We start from the raw sequence: 22,246 nt of genomic DNA on the forward strand, positions 1-22,246 counted from the left end.
TCCCTCCCCCATGCCTCTTCCCTCCCCCCTCCTTGACCCCAACAGACTTACCAGCTGGAGGCAGCTGTGTCAGTTTCCTGTTCAGTCTATGGCTGAATCGCTGAATCTTTTCCAAATCAATTCGGAGCTTTTAATTGGTCTCCTGATTCAATTTGGGTTTGGAGATTTGGTCCCCGAATTGGGCCAAATCTCCTCCACATCAATTGGCTAACAAAGCTTCACACAGCCCTACCACCCAGCCTCCCCTGCCAACACCAGGAGAGGAAGGGGCCTCTCCCCCTGCAATCCAGCTCCCATGGGGGGGGGAGTGGGGCCTCCAATTTTGTGTTTGCCTAGTGCCCCATTACACCTTAATCTGCCTCTGGCTGAGGCCAAGAGAGCTGGGCCTGAATCAGTGGGCCAGGGCTGGAAGCCTACAGCCAGGGAAAAGGGGGGCTAAAGCCAAGAGGGCTGAGGCCTCTATAAAAGAACCAGCCTGTGAACTGAGTAACACCGGTGATGCATGGGTGTAGCTGTAGGGGTGGAAAGAGGCCATAAATATAGCCCTTATGGCAAGTAGGGCATGAGAAATGAAGGCAAAGAGACAAAGTGAGCATCCTAGGCTCACCAGCCTCTGAGGGCAGCCTCCCCTCATTCTTTTTTAATGTCAAGGCATGGCATGTGAAGAGGTAGGGCCCCTGAGAGGCCTTAGCAGGAGCCAGACAGGGTTGAATCAGTTACAAGGGGGCATAGCAGCTGCCCTCAGGTGCCATCCTATCACGCTGATGTCTAAAAGTCTTCATCTAGAAATACACAGAACACCCAAGAGCACACTATACATCTGCTATGCGTGCCATTACAGAAAAAGCAAATGCCAAGGAGATTTGATGTTTTGCAACCCAAGTATCTCTTTAGATCACTTTATTCTGAAAGATTTCGCAACACCCATGAAGATTAAGAAAAGATGATGTTTTCAAAAGTAAAATACTAATGTTCACAATTATTTAAATTTTCTGATGAGAAGCAGGGAGTGATTGAGATCAAAATAGTCAAGATCAAGTGCCTCAGTTTAGGCACATAAATAGATTTATGCCTTTATAATGAGGTGGAAGAAGCTAAAACAATATTGCATATAACAGATTTTACACTCTCCACCTTCCTAAACTTCTGCTTAAGTATTTGCTGAAGCATATGCCAGAGTTCTGCATAAAAAAGCATTACACGTAGTTAAACCTCAGAAAAAAATACATGTAAAATTCTGATAAACAGATGTTAATAATTCCCACTCAGCTGCAGAAAAAGTATTGTATAGTTTCTCAGCAAACAAATATTTAATGTATAAAGAAACAGGCATTGCAAAAAGATATAACGTAATGAAAGGGTTTTTTTTATGATATCATTTATTGTAAAAGGTTACCTGAAGAAGACAATTTTATGCCTGAAAGCTTGTCTAAAAATCTCTCCCAATTATACTCGTCCAACAAAAGATATCACAAGACAACCTTTGCCTCTTGTACATTTTCAACCATCATGGTTACAACATTCCAACCCTGCTAAATGTGTTGGAGACAGTTTGACATATTATGAATAACTTTTAAACAAAAGCAATTGGTAATAAATCTGCTAGTGTCCTTCATCCAGACTTCCTCACTTTGTTGCTGTTATATATGTTCAAGTAATGTTATACTTCTACACTTAAGCACCCCTTTATAGATGTTCCTCTCTGATGTTTTTTTAGAGACTGTCCATAAAGGACAGGTGGGATGATTGCTAAGAGAATTGGCTACTATTAAACTTTCATATAAAGCTTCAAAAATAGGTATTAAGCATGTCATTAACTGTCGGACCCTACTCTTAGATCTTTTGGGGACTGTCTAAATGAGTGATAACGCTCTGCCTTCTGCATATGTACCAAAAGACAGTACCATAACTAAAATCCATGTCTCCGCTGGAGAGGGGTAGGAAAAGTGAGATGGGGTAAAGCCATATGCTAAAAAATAAAGCACATAAATTATATTTCAACGTTAGTATGGCCCTGTAATCCACCTAAATTTTAACGTCAAATTACCTTATCTTTACCAATACTTTAACCCATGTTAGTCCACTTTTTACAGACAACACGAGTTTACAATTTCTGGTAGTAGCAGCACTGGTGGTATATGTATAGTTTTTGCTAAGTCAATATAATAATAAAATATTTTTGCTAAAAGCATGTAATAGGACTACAGATTCTCCTATCTTAAAATTAAAATAGTACATACTGCATGATACAAAAAATAGATAAAATGAAGTAATATATAACAGTAGAATAAAAGTAAAAACAAGGGAATTCTATTTTATTTTTGTCATTATTTGTACAAATAACACAGAAACACCTAAGAAGTATAGAACAGCCTGTAAGTTGTTACAGCCATATTGATTTTTCCTTAGTAGACCAGTATTTAAAATTTTTCATTAATTCTTATTTTCTTATTCATTCTTCAAAGAACAAAGAAGACCATACATAGTGATTTATCTATCTCATTCCTCCCACAAGAGCATATCCCGTTCATATATGGGGTCTGACACCAGCTGCTCATGAGGAATGCAGGCAGATCTCAGAGGGAATCACAGTTTAGTAATAGCTTCGGCTGTTCGTAGTTTTATACTTCATATACATAGGTTTCTAGACCAAAAGAGTGCTTTAATCTTAAAAAATGGGAGGTATGAGAAAATCTCACTGACTACATATCTGTCTGCACACTGACATCTTTGGGTACCTATACATGTGCTCTCGGGTCTGGGTGAGGGGCGTTTAATTACAGTGGCTCTCTGGAGCCGCTCTAATTAAAACACCCGCAGCATCTTGTGTATTCAGCATCCTGCATTTCAAAATTGCAGCAGGGGTGCTTTAACTAAAGCTCATTCAATAAGCTTTAAAGTGCCCCCACAACCATTTTGAAACATGGGACGCTCACTGAATACATGACACACTGCAGCATACTGTCTGCTCTAATGCATTTGAATCAGAACATGTCAGAGCACATGTAAAATTGCCCTTTAATTTACATTTAAGTCCTGTTTTAAATATAGGGGAAATATTGGATCAGTAACAGTCAGCACATTTTCTCAGCCACTTATGTGGAGTAGAATACTAATGTTATTTAACCATGCAACCAAGAACTTACTTGGTAAAGGAACAGTTTCTAAAACACACTTCTTGGGGTATCTGATAGGAGCAAAATTTCTATTTTTTACCCAATAATTTAGAATCCTTAATTGAACTAAAATGCTTACATGAAGCAGAACCATTTCAGAGCATATGAGCTCCTCCTTCTCCCCATGATAGAATTTGGTACAAATAAAATCCAAATAAAAATTAAGGATTTTTTCTATTTTTGAATAAAGCATGGGGTCCACATCCCCTAGTTCTGCTCCATTCAATAAAATGGACTCTGCATTAGACCTACAAACCTTTAGTTCTGTCAGTACTACCCTTCTACACATCATGTTGTACAGGATAAAATTCCACTCAAGGCTTGTTTTACTTCAATGTGTTTATTGCAGCTCAAATTTGTATTAAGATAGATTCCAAAGTATTTAAATGAAAAAAGCAACCCTAATTTCTTTTTTCTGTAAAAACCACATTCATTTCCTCCTTTTGTTCCCCAAATCCAATACTGTACTTTAGATTTAGCCATGTTGATTTCCAAGCTATTTGGGACACAAAACTGCTGCAAAGTATCTAATAACCTTTGGGGGCCTATCTGGAATTATAACATTAATAGCACATCATCTGCATAAATCAAGGCAGGGTCAGAATCACTTAATATTGTGGCTCCATGGAACTGATTCCATGTTAGCATGTTTTGGATCATTCAAGAATAGATTAAAAAGTAGTGGAGCAAGCAGACATCTTTGCCTTACTCCTGAATTGCTGTCTCAGAGAATCTTTTGTACTCACAGTCAATCCCATAGGGCAGTTTTTACCAAGCTGCTTTCCTGGATACAGCATCATTTCAGCTTTGCTAGGGAGGTATGGCATGCACAAATTCCTGGCCTTTTCTTTGGAGCAGAAAAGACCAACCCAGAGGCTTTCCAGATGAAATTGCTCCAACTCATTCTGTGAAAGCAGCTCTCTGTGCCTCTCTCCTCTTTTGCTTTCTCCCACCACTATTTCTGCTCTTTAAAATTTTACCAAGTTTCTCTACAGCTATAAATGCAAACAGTAATGGCAGGATTGCAGGAATAAAGGCCGTATCCCATCCTGAGCCACACTGACATGCCGATGAGCTCAGAAAACTCACTGTGCATGTGCTTCACACCTCCTTTGCACCTTTCCTGAATCTTACCCCTTCTCCAATTTTAATATTTGGCCTGCTTGTGAAGTTCACTACCTCAGGATAATGCCTACTGAAATAACTATATTACAAATTTTATTAGAATTGAACACAACTAATTAATTCCTTGAAGATTTTTTACAGAATTTAAAAGCTAAAGTCTGATTTATGAGGGAAGCTCAGCAATAACCTGAGAGATAAATTAATTGTTATGTATAATTGGAAGAAAATGTAGAAGAATACCATCTATTAAGGAGCTCTTCATTCTAGCAAAGGAAGGCATAACAAACATAATAGCTCTTAACTGGAGCCAAACAAATTGTCCAAACTAATTTGGCACCAAGAACTATCAACAAGAGACTGAATTGCCAAGGGGACTGTAGGATTCACCATTTCTTGATGGTTTCAAATCAAAGCTGGAAGCCTTGTCAAAGTAAAGGATAAGTTATGAGGACCAAATGCATGAAAGCTGGTGGCCTGTGATATACTGCACCATCAAATGTTCCTTTCTGGCCTTCAACTATAAATAGATTCATAGATGTTAGGGTCGGAAGGGACCTCAATAGATCATAGAGTCTGACCCCCTGCATAGGCAGGAAAGAGGGCTGGGTTTAGATGACCCCAGCCAGATGCCCATCTAACCTCCTCTTGAAGACCCCCAGGGTAGGGGAAAGCACCACCTCCCTTGGGAGCCCATTCCAGATTTTGGCCACTCTAACTGTGAAGAAGTTCCTCCTAATGTCCAGTCTAAATCTGCTCTCTGCTAGCTTAAGGCCATTATTTCTTGCGACCCCCAGGGGTGCCTTGATGAGTAGAGCCTCACCAATTCCCTTCTGTGCCCCCATGATGAATTTATAGGCAGCCACAAACTCGCCTCTCAACCTTCCCTGGCTGAGGCTGAAGAGGTCCAGGTGCCCTAGTCTCTCTTCATAGGGCTTGGCCTGCAAGCCCTTAACCATACGAGTGGCCCTTCTCTGGACCCTCTCCAGGTTATCCACATCCCTCTTGAAGTGTGGCACCCAGAACTGCATGCAGTATTCCAACTGTGGTCTGACCAGCACCCAATAGAGGGGCAGTATCACCTCCTTGGCTCTATTTGTCATGCACCTCCTTATGCATGATAAAGTGCAGTTAGCTTTTCTGATGGCTTCATCACACTGATGACTCATGTTCATCTTGGAGTCCACTAGGACTCCAAGATCCCTTTCTGCTTCCATGCTACCAAGCAGGTCATTTGAATTCATTTAAAATATTCAAGCCTTAATTGTGGAGTGACAGTCATCCCTCCATAATAGTCCTATTTTATTTTATCCGTCCCCAGGCCAAGTAAGATATTATTCTCTCCTTTCTTAAAAACAAATACTACAAGAATAAGTGTTTCCAAGACTTGCAAATGAGGCAACTTGTACATACAAACAGAGACCCCTTGTATAAAACACACACACAAAACGTTATGTGATTTCTTCCACCATGGGGAATCCTCCTGTAAAATAAAGGGTTGTAAAAGATCTCTCAAGTTAATCCTAAAACATCATTAGCCTCTCCTTATGTTGCACTGAAGTTTAATAAAAACATAACTATCACCATAATTCTAAACGTTTAAGGGGACAGGAAGGTCTATAATCAGCTGCAAATTCACCAAATATCAGGCTATGCTGCACACAGTCTGCTTTGCAAGGGAAGCATTGTCATAAGACATTACCTTTGAGTTAAGGCATTGAACTAGGAGTCAACAGACTAAGAATCAAGAGCCCTGCATTGGGACTCAGGGCTGTATACTGGGACAGGGAGCTTGGTGGCAAAGGGCTGTGTGCTGGGGACTTGGGAGCCATGTGCCAGGGCTGGGGGTTTTGGAGACAGGGGCCATATGGAGGGGGGTTTGGGGCTTGGGAGTGGGGAACAATGTGCAAGGACTGGGGACCAGAGCTGACAGCTTGGCCACAGGCCACACACTGGAGCTGGGGACTTCGAGGCTATACCTGACATAGCCACAGCAGCACTGGAAGTCACATGCCAGGTCTGTACCAGCATGTAGGGCTGGTACATGGTCCTAGACTTAGCACACTAAGTCCAAACTGGCACATGGCTTCAAAACCAGTGTGGGGGGTCCAGCTCAATCCAGTGCACTGTTGGGGAAAGATTTCCCATGGGGTCAGACATTTGGTGGTGGAGGGGAGATGGCGGGGGGGCGGGGCTTTAGGAGTCATGGAAATTAACTCTGACACTGCTCTCCCCACCAAAGTCTGGATGTATGAGGAGCCTTGTCTTCACAAATAATTTACACTCTGATTTTCCCCAGTTGGTTTGGGGGAAAAAAACTGAAAGTGATATGCAAGAAAATATGGTACACAAAAAGTTAGTTATTGATATGCAGTAGCACAGGTAAAAAGTTTTGTATTCATTTATCACATTTTTAGAAGGACCTCCAATGACAGTTGTTCAACTATGAGAAAAAAAACAGTAAAACAATGCTAAGATTCACACTGTACAATCTAAGGCAGTCCTGAAGGTTAGTGCCTACCAGGTGTAACCAACACTCATGGCCTCCCCCATTATAGCAACTTTATAATTAATGCCCTTTGTTTACAGCATAGGCTCAAGGGCTCCATTTTTATCTGAAATCCATTCTAAAGGTGGTAAAAAATGAGACTTGATGGATTTTTAACAGGAGGCTACCATGTATTAGCAAAATACGTATGGCTCTAGTTATCTCTTCTAGATATAATTCATATATAAAGCATTTCATGTCATGATTACTGGCATGAATATGAAACTGGTTGACAGAGACTGAAAGTTGTTTCCATCTGCTTGCTACTCAGTGGCCTCATTTTAGTGTGAAATGAGTTACTAGGGTAAGTCCAGCCACACAATGACACCAACTGGCAGTCCTAGAGAGCTCAGCAAAGAAGCCAAGTACTGATAGCCGTGGAGAATTAATTACTCTTTCACCTTCTACAGATGGCCCTACAAGTCTGAGGTACATGATGAGGACAGCTTGCACTGATGTTGCTTATGCTGTACTTGTTCTATGATTAAACAGAAGACTTTGGTTTCTACTGCTGACAATCTGGTCCCTTTCACAAGGGCTGAAATTTGTTTCTAAAAATTAAGCATAGATCAGGCAAGTCAAGAAAGGAAAAACATATTCCAGTTTACTCTAATATGCCAGATTTCTCTGGAAACTGGCCAAATAACTTTTTATGTACTGAGCTCTAGGTTTATTGCAGCTTCATAAAACACTTCAGATCTCATTAAAAGAGTGAACAATACCATTAAGTATCTGAAGCCAACCTGCAGCATTTCACTATACTAGAGTGACTGAACTAAGAGACAAGTAGTACTTGCATGGGTCTCTAACTTTCAATAACAATGCCATCTTGTGGAAAATGTAGAAGTAGCACAGGCAAGCCTATCCACCCACCACCTTTTGAGTTAACCAGGAGAACAGGAGAGTGACAGCAAATCTTCCTAATGAGAACAAGCTCATTTATGACAAAACCAAAATATAGACAGGGATGAATAACAGGTTCTTTTTTACATGGTAATCAGCAACAAGTAAAGTGGATTGAAATAGGAAGGGAATTCTCACCAGCAGGGGAGGAGGCTAGGGATGCATACAGACATTTGTGGGAGTTAGGGGGAAGTTAGATTGCATTAAAAAAGGACACCTGATCTAACTTAGTTTGCCCAGGTAACTTAGAGGTCTAGTAAGGTCCATCTAAGCGCAAACTGTACAGAAGTTCCAGGAAGGTTAGATTGGTCTAAGAATGGCCAACTTCATCTAAATGAATCCTAACTCTGAAGTAGTCTAATTTAGATTGGGTTGGCCATTTGTAGACCAACCTAACTTTCCTGAACTTCCATACAGTTCACAGTGCAGCCCCAGGAGTGGGAAAGTACAGCTGATAGTCCTAGCCCCGGAGCTGTGCTTTTCCTCTGGCACTGGGTTATTTTTAGCCCCCTAGCCGCCTCTGCTACAGACCACACCTCCCCATCTTGCAAGCTGCTCCTGGTACCAGATTTACCAGCATTTGTTGATGCCAGGTGTCACAACCCAAGGGTGTGATTTTGTGTGCGCGCGCTTCGGCACTGCTAAATTATTTCCCGCCACGAGGAGCTTTCTTTGCAAGGTGCAGTTGCAAAGAGAAAACCCCGGTGCAAAGAGGTCCACAACCATCTGGAGGAGGAGGACTTCACGTCTCGTGAAGAACTCTAAGCGCTGCGGAGCCTAACGGACCCAGCGTGTACCTTAAGAAGGCTATAGGGGTCTGATCAACCTCTGGCCTCTCCCCGTCGCCGAGCGCGATCCCTCGACGAACCCCTTCCCTGCGCGCAAGTTCCACGAAGCCTAGCAAACTTCGTGTGAGTGTGTCCAGAGCTCTTCTCCGAGTTTTCTTCGGTTGACACGACGGGCTCGCGATTTTACAGCCTTCAGCCGGATTGGGCTAGAGTTCGCGAGATTAGAACTCTTGTTCGCTCTTCTTTCCTATCTGTAACTGCAACTCAAGCAAGTTTTCCTGCCTGCACCGCAACCATCTACGGTGTAAGTAAAATAATCTTTAATCAACCGCTACGCGTCCGTGCCTAATTCTAGTCCGCCGGCCTGCATTCCCCGACCCGCGTGCCAGGGCTGCTGGCCACAGCCCGCCGCACACCCCCGAGGGCCTCGGACCGCTCCCGGCCCGCACACCAGGAACCAAGAAAAGAAGTCCCAGTGGGGAGAGATGCAGGAGGGATCCCCCACGCAGATGCTGTCTGCCCCCCTTATTCCTCCCACAGATCCTGCCTGCCCTCCTGATCCCCCTGTGGATCCCCAATCCCCGCTGAGCCTGCTTGCCTCCCAACCTCCCCAATCCCCCTGCTAGCCCCATCCTAACTTACCTTAGATCAGGTCACTAATTTTAACTCCATCTAACCTCCCCAAATGTCTGTACCCAGCCTAATTGTAGGAAGAAGAGCTGCTAATTTGAGTCAGTAAAAAGAAGGGAGCATTCTGTTTCCATCACAAGAGGCTGAGTTTCAGCCTCTGAAATCCATTCCCCATTGTTTGTACATGGAGTTGTAGCAACTTGCAGGAGAATGAGCTAAGTATCAGCTTGCATATCCTGAATTTTTTTTATTAGGCTTATTTGGTCCCATCAACACCAATTCCAGTTCTCATACCAACAAGTGGCAGGTATCATTTTTCAATATACAGTGAAACTCTGGGTCTTCACTGCAATAGAAAAAAAAAGATTATGCAGCTATGATAAAACATACTTCAAACAATAAGTGGACAAAGCACAATACCTGCAGGACAATAGATTCCTTGGACGACCAATTCCAGCTTCTGTAATAATGCTTATATTTACATCCTGTTGATTTACTTTGGGCTCAGGTCCATAAAAGATAGCTATGTGGATATATCTTTCCACATCCCAATTTAACTGACATATGCACATCACATTTCTGAAGAGTTTTTTTTCAGGAGCAAGATTTAAATAATCTCTTACCTATGTAGTAAGTCAGACATTTATGAAGACAACAGCCAACAAAAGTAGGCTCCAACACTAAAAAAAAAAAAAGTGTTTTAAGATCTTGGTACATATTAAGAATTCATTTTTTCATGCACAAATGATTTAATGATATTTTTAAAAATTTACAACCAGTTCTACATGTCAGAAAGTGTTAGTGCGCAAGTATACTGTGTAAAGAATTTGGTAAGAGGTGTAGAGAGGAGGTGAGTATATGTGCAATGCAAACAAGATTCATGCACTTCCAGAATCCAAATTGGGTCTTTTTCACATCCATGGAGCATTTGCTCATCTTTACTTCAAAATTATAAAAAAAAAGAAACAGAAACAGCTAGCTTTTTATTCATAAATATATAACAATTTCAAAATACTCTGCTGCCCATTACTCTACTCTGAAGAGCAAAAAAGCTAGAAGTAGGTTAGATGTCTGAAGAACTATACATACCAAACAGATAAAATCTCTCGTTGTTAATGCAGAGGCAGGATGCCAACATTTCCAAAATGACACTATAGATTAAGGAATAGGGATTGTATTTGGCAGCATATGTTATCCAAAAGAAGTAGAACCAGAATATTTCAGGCACAGATAGAAGCAAGCAATCATTTCAGGCTCTTAGCACAGGTACTATTGCTAAGAATGCTTCAGGATTCATCTGATGAAATGGATTAAAATATACCTCCTTGATCAAAAGGCAAGATTTTATAGCTCTTAAGATATATTAGGAGGGGAAGGGGGCGGGGGGGGGCGGGAATCTACAACCACCACATACAAGGCTGAAGAAAGATAGTGGCAGTCAGGAACTACCTACTAAATGGAATGAAGGCACCTATCTGACATTCAGATTTGGAATCCCAAGTGATAGACAACATTTCCAATGCCTAGAGTTCAAATTCAGAACACGTCAGAGAGATTGCTCATCAGGTCCTCAGATCACTACCTCGTTCTACGCACCCATGTGGACTTTCATTGATACTGTTGGGAAAGACTGGATTCTCTTGAATCTGGAGAAAGATTCAAGACCCTAGGCAAGAAGATAAAGATGTCTAAGATACAAGCAGCGCTCTCTTAATTCTCCCTGTTAAAGGGAAAGGCACCATCACTTTGTTCAGTACCATACGGTTCTGATAGCAAGTCAACCCCAAATTTTTAAGTTATATTTGGGCAAATTGCTACTTTTGAAAATACATGTTGATATCTGTAAGGTTTCTAAGCTGCTACTGCCCTTACAAAATCCCACAGGAATATCAATCACCCAAGAAAAAGGCACAAATGGCTGAATGCATTAAAATTCTAAAATAAAAAAAACCCCAAAACTTTTGTACCCAAAATAATTTTGCCCAAGATTCACCATATTGTCATCAACCTAAACTCCCATATCAATACATATCGCAAAAAATACCTTAATGAAATGGAAACCATTTATAGCCTTATACAAGGCCAAAATCCAGGCTCATTAAAAGGCCAAGTTAGAACTGCAGTTTTCAAATCAAATTTCATATGGCATAGGGAATCCAAACCCTGGGTCCAAAAAGCCCTAGTTTGAGAGGGGCAGAATCCAAACTTTCCTCTCACTCTCTCTTTTTTTTTTTTGAGCAATATGGAAAAAGAGAAGATGGTAATTGTAATTATACCATTACTACATACAGTTATTAGTTCAGACTTGACCTGGGATCCTAGAAGGATGAGTGAAGTATATTCAACTAATCTGTCGTTTTGAAGCTTTTATATGTATTATATTATAATATATATTATAATTTTATAACATTATAATAGAAAAATATGATATATGTAATATAAAAAGGTGTATACCACTTTAGAGCCATGGACTAAATGTTTACATCCCTAGGAATTTTTGAGAGATCTTGCTAACAGAATGAATGTCTGTCCTGCTACTGCCCTTTGATATGCTGAAGTTCAGTAGACTTATTGGTGATTCTTACTGCTGCAACTCTTAGAATATGAGGAATATATACACATTTCCCAGTCACATTTCCACAGAAATTCACAATCCCACAGGGATAGATACATCCCTGTTCAGAATGGTTGCCAAACCTAAAGTTACCAAAATACAACTGTACAAATGCTTTAATATTAAGAAGTAATTTGATCTTTTTTTACTTGCAGATAAATACCCTCCAGATAGCAGTTTACCACATTTTATAAAATGGGAGATGCCTAAAGCACAGAGATTAAATTAAATTTTCATGGGCACAGGTGCAGTGGCTAGCAGTATTAGCCAGGATCATATGTGGCTGGCTACCATTACGAAGATGGACAGAGAAGATCCTGATTTCTATTTCTGTGTTTAAACCAAAATTATTTCTTTACAGTAAATTTGTTAGATATATGTATCCCACTTAACTCAGCAGCTTGGTTTTAAAGTAGAGAATTACCCATTCTACTAGAGAATTACCCACACAGAACACTGTCTTATTACAAGTCTGAAGTATCATGTAAAAATATATAAAAGATTTTGTGTTCCATAAGAGTCAATGGAATGACATGAACAAACTGTTACATTTAAGTTAAACAGATCTCACCATGCCTCTGTCACCACAAACAAGCAAGGATGGGTTATGAATCCAAGTTGAAAAGAATGAAGGTGGCTAGCAACAATTTTTTTTTTTTTACAATGTAATTGTTAGTCAACCCTCCTGCTTCCAGATCTTCATAACCATGGACACAGAAAGTCCAAACCCTACAGGAGTGCATGTTTCACTGCTCCTTTACATTACCCTTAAAAAAAATACTACAAAGACTGAAAATATAATGGCATGTCCTAAACACCTTATTGGGACAATAAATACCTGGGCATTACCTAATCTATATAAATCTACTGAATTGCTTGATAATATAAAATATGAAACCAATAAGTTCTCTATTCCTCTACTAGTGAGGGGGCTCTAAAGAGAACTGCAAGAACAACAAGAACTGAAGGATTACACAGCCCATTACATGTAGCAATACAATTAGCAGTCAGTTTTATGGTCCAGAACCCTAACATTAGATAACTTCAACAATAAACACATTGTAAATGAATGATGGACACTGGACAAAAAATTAAAATTGTAATTATGAACACAATGAAATATACATGCAAAAATGTAGGTCAGTTTTTAGCATCTGGGGATCAAACTGAGTGAAAGATACCAAATTGAGTAGAGTTGCAGGTGTTCTGGAGGTCAGGGCTAGGATCCAGAATGACCTAGGGAGACTGAAGAAATGGTCCACAATCAACCAAATGAAATGCAAAAAAGACAAATGCAAGTCCTGCACTTGGGATGGAATAACTTCATGCACAAATACAGACTGAAGAATGACTGGCTAGGCTGGAGCACTGCAGAGATGGACCTGGGAGTTAACAGTAGACCAGAACCTGAAAGAGCCAACAGTGTGTTCTTGTTGCAAAAAAAGGGCAGCACCATACTGGGTTATATTAAAATGAATGTCGCTTGCAAATCAAGCGAAGCAGCTCTACCACTCTGTTCAGCACTGATGAGAAATCACCTGGAGTACTTTGTCCAGTTCTGGGCCCCACACTTCAAAAAGGATCTGGATGATTTGGAAAGAGTCCAGTGAAGAGCAACAAAAATGGTTAGGCGTCTGGGAAGACCGGTCTATGAGGAAAGGCTGAAAGAACTAGGGGAGATATAACAGTCTTCAAAACACCTGAAGGGCAGTTACAGAGAGGGTGAAGATGGGCTTCTCTGTGATCGTAGGGGGACAGACCTAGGAGTAATGGCCTCAAGCTTCGGCAGTGAAAATTTAGGTAGGATTTTAGGAGGAATATTCTATGAGGGTGGTTAAGAATTGGAATCAGCGACCTAGGGAAACTGTGGAATCTCCATTCTTGGAAGTTTTCAAGGAACAGGTTAGACAAACTTGGCTGGGATAGGTTAGTCAGGGCTACTCCTGCCTTGTGCGGGGGGATGGACTAGATGACCTCATGAGCTCCCTTCCAGTCCTACTGTCCTAATTCCTACAGAGAGTGAGTAGGTTATAACAATACTGGTTTCAAAGGAAGGAGGCTTAACAAAAGAAATGAGACCAAAAATATATATTCTCAAGACCAAAAATATATTCTCAATTCTTAAGTAATTACTGTAACAAAGTGGGGAGGGGGGATTCAAAAGAACTCACAGGTCCCCACTAGTATTTATTGTGTTTTATTATTTTCTTATTGTGCTACAAAGCAAGCAGGCACAAGGATAAAAAAGACAGTCCAGAGTTTAAGGCTGCCTGGAAAAGTAGGCAGCCTGAGGAGGCTGCAGATACAAAAAGGTAGAGACTAACAATCCAGAGAACCTGTCATAGCAATATGGCAGGCAAGATGGGACAGCAAGCTCAGGCACCTGGTAGTTAGACAGAAGTAAGCCAGGAAGCTTGCCACGAAAACAGAGCTAAGTTTGGAGCTAGGACTGCTTGCTAGACAGGCAGAAAGCCAACCAATCTAACGGCTTTTGTTTCCATTGAAAGTTTGTTACTGAGCTGACATATCTCCCACAAAGTTTCAAGATCATTGAATTTGCACTTTGACTGAGAGCTGTTCAGTTGGAAAAAAAAAACTGACCAGCTCTCATTTGTATCCTATACCAGTCCCTTGTAATACTCACAGTCCTCTCTGCTGGTCTCCCTTGGGAAGCCATATTGATCTCTCTTGTCTCAATGAGTAGTACTAAGTCAAGTGGGCCAGATGACTGAGCCCTCCCTCAGACCATGCATTTGTAGTACTCAATTCTGTTTCATATTCAGGAGTTTTTCCTTGATGTACATACCTGCAGCTCCCAACCATATCCCCCTAAAGTACTTCAAAAATCACCACAATAATATGCAGTTCCAGTGGTCTCCAACCAGAGGACATGATATGGAATTGCTTGGTCCTCTGTTATCCCCACCACAATACTCTGTAATCCACCTGCCTGGGGACGGGTAGAAAGGATAAATAGCCAATGAGCACAGAGACCAGAGCCTCCAGATACTGGATGCCAAGAATCATGCAGGGAATTTTGTTATCCAGTCAGGAGTGCTGGAGGGAAGGATTTTTTTTTAATGCCCCTTAGCCTCCATGTTACAGGGGTGTAGGTTGTAGCCATGTTGGTCTAAGGACCAAATACTTAGTCTAATAAAAGACATCAGAGTCACCCAAAGAGCCTTGTCTGCCTCAGCATCCAGAGACTCCCAAAGACAACTGAGCATGCAGGAGACTGCTCAGCTGTCTGTTCTGCCCTGCTTCCCCCCACAGGGGGGAGAAGAAGAGGAAGCAGATCACTGTGGGATGCCCAAGGACCAAGCAACCTCCTTTTGCTCTCTATAGTGTGTACAAATGTTTTTTTAAAAAGCCACATCAAAAACATCCCTCACTTTTTGAGGATCATATCTGAAGTACTGTGGCCATTTATGAAGCACTTCTTGAGATGTGCACATCTGTATACTCACTGTTTGGAGAGCTTCAAAAGGTGTTTGGAGCATTTCAAGCAGTACATCTGCCCAGGGCGTTTTCTCACTCTGCTCTGCAATGCTAGGAACACCCAAGTATTAGACTAACCCTGGGCTGGGCACAATATGGCCCACGGGCCAGATTCGACCCATGAGGCCATTCTATCCAGCCTGCAGGGCCCCTAAAAAAAATGTAAAAACTTAATATTTCTCTGACCTTGGTTCCTGTCAAAAATGGTTCCAGGCTGGCAGTGGGGTGGGTTACAAGCTGATGCTGAGCACAGGGAAAAGTGCCCCTCGCCTGCCCCATGGCCAGCACCCCACACTGTAGCCACTTGCAGCCCGCCTGGGACTGCCCGTGCCTGAAGCAGCTGCAGCGTGCGGCGCCAGCCATGGGGCAGGCGAGGGGCCACTTTTCACCACACTCAGCACCAGCTTCTTCCCTGCTGGTGAACAGGGGGTCAGGGCTGAGCACTGCCCCCTGCCTGTACAACAGGGCTGAGGGGCACTGGGTGTGAGCGGGCAGGGAGCCAGCGGGAGCACGGGGCCCACACCAGTGTCCCAGGGCCAGCACCAGTGGGGCCCAGAGAAGGGTGGCAGGAGTGTGGCAGGAGCACGGGGTCCCAGCTGGCAGGGGCTCTATGGAGCCAGGCCAGCTCCCCCCTCCCTGCTGGTGCAGCCCAGCCCAGCTCCACAGACCCTTGCCATCCTGTTCCCTGCTTTGGGCCCCACCGGTGCTGGCCCTGGGACATTGGTCCCAAGACATTGGGACGTTGTTCCCAAGATGGCGACAAGCGGGTGGGGCACCTGTCCAGAGGTGGGGCACCCGTCACGGGACAGGGCTACCCATGCAGCCCTTGACAGCCTGCCAAAACTGGGTAAGCGGCCCTCCGCCCAAAATAATTGCCCGCCCCTGGACTAACCACTGCCCTCTGAAGCTAGCTTCACTGGACATACACAACTCTGACGGAGATATACAATCTATATAGTCCCTGGACCTGTCCAGGTAGACCTAATGAAGCTAAAACATAGTGGTAATTTTGGACAATGCTCAAAACCTTTTCATGAAGACCTTGATATAAAAAAAAAGTACAAGAATAAACAAGTTCATAACATGTATTGCTTTTGTCACATCATGATTCTTTAGCCCCACAATGGCAGGATTTATAAAAAGAATGCTGTTCCATTTTAGCTGCTAAATCATTGTCTGCTAGATTTCTCAAATTATGCTTAATACACTTGATGAAGTTAACAGTAATATAAGGTCTCAGTAATAACATTACTGTTGTGGCCAACTTTTTTATATTTGGTCTGTTCCAAGGACCTACTCAAAATTTTTTTTGTTTTATGTTTCATGGGCTACACTAATTTTTCCTCCTGGACAAATAAAGGTGGATAGGAACCTAGTGCAAATCTAGTGATTAGGATGCAGAATTTCCCACCTTAATTTTGAACTTGTTTTGTTTAAAATATGTTTTTGAAAGTGCGTCCCATTGAGTCTTACCATCCAAGGTGTGTGCATCTGAACACAATATTCAGAAGTTCTGTACTGCATACTGTAATCTTACTCAAGAATAGGAAAAAAGATAAGCTTTCATAAAAATCTATTTTAGAGGAGTGTGAAGGAGAATACAACATGTTCTACTCCTGGAAGCATTTACTTTTAGTAGTGTATCAGATATTATTGTCAGAATATGTCAGCTATATTTATTCTGCTACAAAGTGACAAGAACTGTTTTCAGCTTTAGTTGTGAGCAACTTTTAAAACTTTTGAATATGAAAAGTTCTTCTATTTGCATTTTTGGAGAGGTGAAGAGAACATTCAGATGGCTACTGTTCTTCCACTCAGTTAAAAATGACATAAATTAGCCACTTCTTCCCTCTCCCTTCATGCAAATCATTATCTGCATTTATTTTTTGTCAGCTGAGCAATTTAAAACATTCTATGAACAGCGTAAATAAGTTATTAGATGCTCATTTCACTTTAACAGCAGTGAATATTTTTATTACTGTTTTTCTTTTGGTTTACTCCACTGAACAGAGTTCTTTTTCTCAGAAGAGTCTAATTATTTTGTTCTTAGAACTCAACCGTGTTCCCATTTGTTCTTTAGTAGACACAGGTAACCCTCCTATTATCAGCCCTAAGGCAGAACTGTCTGCTGAAATCCTTATTAGCTGTTTAGCCAAGTATAGTGTAAGGGAAGAATATAATTTTGTGGTTCTGCAGTCACAAGGAAGAGTTTTCTGCACCTGAGAAAAACTGCATACAAATAGAAAAGTGTATAGGGATAATACAGACATCCAAAAAATGTTTTATATATTTTTAAAGGACCTGGTTAAAAAGGGACTTAAAAAAAATATTTCTTAGCAAGAACAGACTATATCCAAACAGGCAGTTATAGTTAAGCAGCAAGATTTGTTTTGGTTTCAAGAGAAGTTACAGACAATCCAATTCTTGAAGTACTTTACATAAACATACGTCTTCTACAGAAATTCAGTTTCTCCTGGGAGAATCACTGCTCTCCTTGTAGAAACCATGAAACCATGAATATATAGATGTTCAGTGTTTCTCCCAAAGTAAAAATGGCTACTTCAGGAGAAAACTAACCTGGAAAAAACCAGAGTTAAATTACTCCTAGGACAGTTTCTCCTAGAAAGCAAATGTCTTATGTGCTGCAGCTTCTCTCAGAAGGGAACATAAGCTGCATACACACAGTCAAATAACCTGGGAGAATTCTCCCAGGTTTGCTCTCTGGGTAGAGAAACTTACGCTGTCAGGGGTACAGACATTCAAATGCTGAAGATCTAAAGAATGGAAAGCTTGCAGTGCTGACACTGTCCAGCCGGGGTACCCTGTCCACACATCTCAGTGTGCTCTGAAGGCTCCTTTAGTCTGCCTGGTGACAGATTGCAGAAGGGCATAGGGAAGCCCTGACTGCATAACCCAGACTGCCCATGGTTAGTCTGTGTTTTTCAATAGTACAATGTGGGGATTGCAAGGGGCAAGTGTTCTGGAGCAGCAGCGTCCAGTAAATGACACACACTGTTTCCCTTGGGGGAGGAGGAGAAGCTGGAGAACTATGTTCTCTTTTGAGAGAGACATGTACAGGCATTTGCTGTCCCAGGAGAAACTCCTAGGTGCAATTTAACCCTGGTTGTTCCCAGGTTATATTTCTCCTGAAGCAGCCATTTTTATCCTGGGAGGAAAAGCCTGAACATCTGTACACTTGTGGTTTCACTTGGGAGAGCTGCAGAGAGCAGAACACACCCCCTTCACAATCTACACAATGTGCCGCAGAGACACACAGGATGACCATACATGTATAAAATAAATACAAAATCAACATAGGAAAAGTCATCACTGAAAGAAACAATGATTTGTGTGAAACTGTGACACGTTTTTTGGAATTTCTAGACTTATCTTGTGAATGAAGTGTAGACATTTCCATACCTAACAAAGCTAACAAAGCTAACATTGAGCAATACTGTGCAGCAACTCTGAAAAGATCCCAGTTGAAAATCACTGATCTAGGTTAATGTGTGGGCATGTATGGTAAATTAATACATTGCTTGGTGACTATGTTATGTAAAGTTGAAAGATAAACAGAAAGATCCGGTGAACAGATTAAGTAATTATCTTGACTTGTCTTCATCCTGCACCCTGACGATTGTTACAAAACTATCCAGGTCTATTTAATTCTCATGCTTCACCTGAACACTTTTGTAACCAAGTGCCTTCACATAGTGATGTGGCCATTTGGGAATCTATACATGACTTTATAAGCTTTGTATATACTTGTATCAAACTGTAAATGCCATTATAAAGCTAAGGTTGATCAGCACCTTGTATATTTTTATCTCCATATTGGACTGAAATTCTGAAAAGATAGGGAAAATAAGACTAGCAACAGAAGATCATTAAATACTTGATGATCTTTTGTTCCTATGGAGCAGCCTTGGACAAACTAGCTACCACACAGAAGAACCAGCCTGCTCTGATAGGCTGGTAACCAAGCAACAGTGCTCAGCTAGTGTGAGAAATGATCACCTAACAAAACTGAGATGAAGCACCTGACACTGGGTACTTTGTAATTATAAAGGGAAAGGTCTCTTGCTAGCCATTTGAGAGAAAAGAGCAAAAAGCAGTGGCTACCTCCAAAATAAGTGTGACATTAAAAAACCCCATCAGACTTAAGTCCAACGAGCACCTAAGAGTGCCGAAGGAGGGAAATGCACACTATTCCTCCTACCCCATTCACAATCTGTACACTTCTTATACTGTCTAAGGTAAATAGTAACTATGGTAGTTGAAGCAAATAGCACACAAGCTTCACAAAGGTTTTAAAGCCATGTTCTTTAAACTGTAAGCCAAAGGACTACAATGTTGTGTCCCTTAAAGAGCATGCTTGACTAACTAGAGCCATGTACCAACATTCAATTTCACTTGGGAGAGCTGCTGCAGGAGAAACCATGACATGTTCAGGATTTTTTTCGCAGAGCAAACATGGCCACTTCAGGAGAAAAATAACCTGGGAATAATCAGTGTTAAATGGATCCCAGGAGATTGTCTCCTGGGAGAGTAAGCTTCTGTACATATACCTTCTGAGAGAAGCTACAACATTGTCCCCCAGCATCCCTGCATGCTTTGCTCCCAGCACCAGGTCCAGGGAGACAGTGTATCACTCAGTCTAGACTCTACAGCTCCAACCATGCAGGAAGTAAAACACGCCCCCTTTGCAATCCCACACTGACTGATGCAGACTATTCACAATCAACCTGCAGCACAATCAAGGCTGCCCTATACACTGCTGCCATCTCTCTGGCCAGACTGAAGGAGCCTCCAGAGCAAGCCAAGTGTGTGCCCAACAGCACCTTGGCCGCGAAGCATCAGCAATGCAAGCTCTTTATTCTTCACGGGCTTAGCATTACAAATATCTGTTCAGGTGTCTCTGGATAAGCTTTTATATCAGGAAAATGAACCTGGGAGTGTTTTTCCAGATCATTTGAACATGTGTTCACAGCCAAAGTCATCCTGCGAACCTAAAACAGCTAGACCACAAGGCCTCATTATCATTAAAGGCTTAGAAATGTCCACTCCTTGCTTGTATAAATAATTTACATTTCATCAAAACAGCTTTCCTTTTAAAAATTCTCTTTTTAAAGAAACAAAATTTCTCACAAAAATCCTGTCATTTGATGACTGTTAATTTTATTAATAAAACCCAACACAACTCAGTTAATGTACTGATTAAAACTACAAAAAAATTAATAAATACACTGCCAATCCTTGCTCTGTTTCTATTCATACAGAGAAAAACCATTCTGTAATGTCAAACCATCCTATTTAAGAATCAGATCATTTTAAAATATGCAATTCTATAGCATTAGTTTATTCCACTATACTTCTCTCAAAAGAAGTACACTAGCAAATCATTCTTGTTTGTACCCACTTAAACATTCTGAAAATGGGAAATAAAAATGCAACAAATATACAATCCACATGTTTGAGGAGAAGGGAACAAAACCTTTATTAGACAATTCTCAACATGGTTAATTAAGCAAAAGCTCACACAAGATTCTTAATATAACTGGTATAGCATTATAGGAGTTAGATAAACCACTTTGGCATGATACTGTAAGAAACTTCTTAATAGGCATGCAGTCTGAAACAGCAGCATGCATCAACAAATTCTAGTATCTCACTTTACAAATTTTTTTGGTTTTTTCTTTTCTAAGCGACAAAATAACATTTCAACATTTTTGGAAAAACTTTGGTTTTTCATTTAAAATAAAAAAGAAACACTTTCACTTTGTAATTTTAGCAAAAAATAAAAGCATTAAAGGATGAGTGTTGTGACTGACTTAGTTATCAACATCATGGTGGGGGCTGGTAGCAGGGGGAAACAAAAATTTCATTATCTCACTTTTAGTGGATGACAAACATCTGAGCAGCAAAAATTATGACCATTTAATTTCACAATTACATACCATTTGTGTTTCATTTTGTGTATTGATTGGACTAGGCTAAATGAATGAATGAGCATTCATATTTTGCTTTCTGTCTGTTGTTTGATATGCAGCCCAAGCGTTATTTATTACATATTATTTCTCTGACAACATACTGCCAAACTTCTTCTTGGGCTTTTCTGTGATACTATACAACAGAACATTATTCACAGTTGTTTATTTTCACACGTAAGGTGAAAGGAAGGATTATCGCCTTCTACTGATAAGCCACTGAAGCAAAGATTAAAAGGTGGGGGGAAAAATGCGACTACTAATTTGAGGGGCTTAATTTGAGATACCGAGGACCACATTTCTTAGCAATGCACTACTTAGAGTAAAGCAATTTAGTAGTAGACCAGAATTTTTGTGAAGGATTTTTGTGGGTGCTCTTATATCGGGCAAAATCCTTGGTTGGGTTAGATTTAGACAAGTTGTATCATAATGCTTATTCACAAGAGGACCTTCAGATCTGAAGCACAAACCACTGCAACTTGTGTTACAGGTTTTCATGGAAAAAGGAATGCTATGATGAGCATGGCTCTTTTGCCCAATTCTCCCTTCAAAGTGTATTCCCCTTCTGCCCTATCTCCTCCAAACCATCTCTGTCCCATTATCTGTATCTAGCCAGTTCTAGTCACCATTCTTCAGGCTTCAATCCAATGCAGTTAACTTTCATTAAGGGAAGTGATTTTACTGTTCTATTTGTTACTAATGAAGCCTCACCTGCAATACTGTGTCCAGTTTTGGGCTCCACACTTCAAGATGTGGCCAGATTGGAGAGAATCTATCAGAAAGTTACAAAAATTATTAGAAGCCTGGGAAGCATGGCTTATGGAGGAAAGGCCGAAAGTATGAGGAATATTTAGTCTGGGGAAGATGCATCTTCAAACACCTGAAGGGCAATAATAGAGAGGATGGAGATAGTCTTTTCTCTGTGGAGATAGAGGAGAGGACTAGAAACAAGTTTCTCAAGCTTCAACAGGGGAAATTTA

The 22,246-nt window shown here is 41.1% G+C and overlaps 1 protein-coding gene across 1 annotated transcript in view; it reads right to left on the reverse strand.

The window, feature by feature from the left end:
- MARCH1 (membrane associated ring-CH-type finger 1) overlaps nt 1–22,246 on the reverse strand; it is a 494,748-nt gene that overhangs the window by 451,205 nt on the left and 21,297 nt on the right. The window contains exon 3 of the mRNA XM_025200549.1: nt 9,791–9,847. The gene's annotated coding sequence lies outside the window, so the exon portion shown is untranslated. The remainder of the gene's footprint in view (nt 1–9,790; nt 9,848–22,246) is intronic.

The sequence above is a fragment of the Alligator sinensis genome, unplaced genomic scaffold (assembly GCF_000455745.1).
Source record: "Alligator sinensis unplaced genomic scaffold, ASM45574v1 scaffold49_1, whole genome shotgun sequence".
Lineage (NCBI taxonomy): Eukaryota > Metazoa > Chordata > Crocodylia > Alligatoridae > Alligator > Alligator sinensis.